We start from the raw sequence: 3,194 nt of genomic DNA, 5'->3' as shown, positions 1-3,194 counted from the left end.
GAGGTTCAGAACCCACGCCCATCGCCGCCGCGGGTGGGGCTGGGAAGGAAAGACCAGACCAGGGGGCCGGGGAGGGGTGGGTGGAAGGGAGGAGGTAGGCCGGAGGTCAGGGTTCTTGTGACGTCACGCGGAGGGCGTGTCTTATGTAAATATAGCTACGGGGGCTGATGGTTCGACTGCTGCCGCCTAAATAACAATGGGATATCCGGGGCTACGGGAAGCAGTGCGGGCGGTTGACGGAGGTTCATGGTGCTGCGTGCGTGGAAGGCGTCGGGGGGCTCAAGAGTGGTGAGGAGCGAAGTGGTCGTGTGTGAAGAGTGCAAGGCGTGTGCAGCTGGTGTGGGGCGGAGGGCCTGGAAATCCTGGTTACCGGGCAGAGGAAATACTGTGGTCATGAAGGTGGTTTTCCTAGGGTGAGGCTTATCCACTGCACTCGGGTGTATGTTCTGATCTCTGTGATTTCTTCAAATGTCGAAAACTACTCGAATGCATAATTTGTAGTAGTGGGGGACTGCGTGTTTTTTTTGTTTTTTTTTGTTTTTTTTTTTTTTTTTTGCTTGTTCCAATGGCTTAAGACTGGATGAATGTGTTTATGTGTTTTCTGGTGTCTTATGATGTGGAGTATTTTTTGGAAACACATGAAAAAGATGCTCTTTTGTTTGGGGGAGAGAAGTTGAAGATCGAGAGAGCTTGCAAGAGAGTAACTGGTGCATTAAGGGCTGGAGAGTGTTTGTAAAGCATAAGAGAATTTTTAGTATAGTGTCATACCTGTTGCAGGAATTTCTTCATAGGTGTTTTTTCGACGAGTACACAGTTTCTTCTCTAGCATTTCCACCATTTTTTAAAACAAGGGAAGTATTAGTGGTTCTGAACCTATCTTCTGGAGCCTGGCCATATCCTCAGCTCAAATTCTTGCTTTCAAATCCCGCCCACTCAAGTATCCAAACTTGACTGCATCCTCTCCGTATCTCAGTGTTCTCACATGGCAAATGAGGGCAATTTGGTATCTGTTGGGTAGCACATTTAAATTTGTAGGTTAGGCCTGGGACCCAAGCACTTTACCTATTATCATTGACAGGTCGTTATTTGGGGCTCAACACTGAGGAGATGAAAATGGATTTTATTCAAGTTACACCAGGGATCATTGTTCAGCGGCTGTGCCCCGCCCCCCCCCACAGTGAAGTTATGCTTTTTTTTTTTTTTTAAGATTTTATCTATTTATTTGACAGAGATCACAAGTAGGCAGAGAGGCAGGCAGAGAGAGAGAGGAGGAAGCAGGTTCTCCGCTGAGCCGAGAGCCCGATGTGGGGCTGGACTCTGTGATCATGACCTGAGCCGAAGGCAGAGGCTTTAACCCACTGAACCACCCAGGCGCCCCGAATTAACACTTTCTGTGGTCAGAATGACTGTAATCTCCTGGGCTGGAAGTATCTCAGAGTTAATACATTAGCTCAGCCGACTGGCTTGGTAAAAGCGGAATAAGGATTCAAGGCCTTGCTTCAAAAACAGGCCAGTGGGCGCCTGGGTGGCTCAGTGGGTTAAGCCGCTGCCTTCGGCTCAGGTCATGATCTCAGGGTACTGGGATCGAGTCCCGCATCGGGCTCTCTGCTCAGCAGGGAGCCTGCTTCCTCCTCTCTCTCTGCCTGCCTCTCTGTCTACTTGTAATCTCTCTCTGTCAAATAAATAAATAAAATCTTAAAAAAAAAAAAAAAAAACAGGCCAGTGCACTATCGACCTCAGAACCACAGCACCCTCCAGTGAGTGAGCAGCGGCAACACAACCGGACAACCCGTGCAAAGAGAGGTCGATTGGCGGAGGCCCTCGCGGTGTAGCATTTAGTGGGGGCAGCCGCCGGGTTTTACAGGTGGCGGACCCCCACAAGAGTTGGCACTGGCAACGGTCCTCTGGTGGGGAGGATGTGATTCGCGTCCTTAAAGCTGTTGATGCCGGGCTTGCTCAGGGCGGAACCCGCCTGCTTCCCTTTTCCGTTGTCTCCTCTGCCCCAGAGAAAGCCCGCTGTTAAGGTAATCCCTTTAAGTGCTCCTGCTCTCCTACAAATTGCAAGCTGACTAGGCACACCCTAGTTAGTACTCTTCTTGTTTACTTGTAAGACTTGGGATCAAGTCTGACTCAACATTCCTTGTTTACCTACAAGACCTACGACTCATAAATAACGGTTGTCTTCTCCTTTGTTGGTTGTTAGGTTGTATCTAATAAATAGGGGACGGAGTTGTGGTTTGGGGAGATAGTCCTTTCAGCTGTCGTCACCTGCTCCCTCTCTGGCAACTGACTTGTTTGTGCCTCATTCTTCTCCCGTGAGCAGTCAGGAAGCGGCAAAATAAATCTTAAACCAAATCTGAAAGGAAATCTGTAACTTTAAAAAAAAAAAGATTTTATTCTTTATTTGATGGAGAGAGAGAGAGCATTGGTAGGCAGAGCAGCAGGCAGAGAGAGAAGGGGGAAGCAGGCTTCCTGCTGAGCCGAAAGCCCAATGCGATGCAGGGCTAAATCGCAGAACTCTGGGATCATGACCTGCGTTGAAGGCAGAGGCTTTGACTCACTGAGCCACCCAGGCACCACCCATTCTAATTTTTCTAAGGAGTCATCTGTGTTAATAAAAAAATACAACATGACCTAAACTTCTTCCATGACCTTTATATGTCACATATTTAAATTACTTAAAAATACTAATTCTGGCACCTGGGTGGCACAGTTGTTAAGTGTCTGCCTTCGGTTCAGGGATTGAGTCCCACATGGGGCTCCCTGCTCAGCCAAAAGCCTGTTTCTCCCTCTCCCACTCGCCCTGCTTGGGTCCCTCTCTCGCTGTGTCTCTGTCCACTAAATAACATCTTTAAAAAAAAAAAAAAATACTAATACTCCTCTCCATTATCAACTTCCATTTCTCTTTCTCTCTCTTTTTTTGGTACCACGCAGTCAGGGTCGTGAATTAAATTTGGTTTTTTTCCGTGTTGCAAATTCAGGAACAAAATCTTTCTTTAGGAAATACCACATTTAGGGGTGCCTGGCTGGCTCAGGTGGCAGAGTATGCAACTCTTGATTTCCGGGTGGTGAGTTCAAGCCCCATATTGGGTGGGGGGGGGTGGCGGAGCCTACTTTAAAATGATTAAACTAAATATCATACTTATAACGTACATAATTTTTCCAGATAGTCTTAATTTCTTAGTTTTATATAT

The 3,194-nt window shown here is 47.4% G+C and overlaps 1 non-coding gene across 1 annotated transcript; it reads left to right on the top strand.

Moving 5' to 3' along the window:
• Positions 1 to 362: 362 nt before the first annotated feature.
• On the top strand, positions 363 to 526 carry LOC123392953. The gene has a single exon (XR_006607677.1). It is a non-coding gene; the product is annotated as a U1 spliceosomal RNA (small nuclear RNA).
• The last annotated feature ends 2,668 nt before the right edge of the window (positions 527 to 3,194 follow it).

Source organism: Mustela putorius, unplaced genomic scaffold (genome assembly GCF_011764305.1).
Source record: "Mustela putorius furo isolate JIRA1106 unplaced genomic scaffold, ASM1176430v1.1 tig00000695_pilon_pilon_pilon, whole genome shotgun sequence".
Classification (NCBI taxonomy): domain Eukaryota; kingdom Metazoa; phylum Chordata; class Mammalia; order Carnivora; family Mustelidae; genus Mustela; species Mustela putorius.
This window is presented reverse-complemented; position numbering and strand designations above follow the sequence as displayed.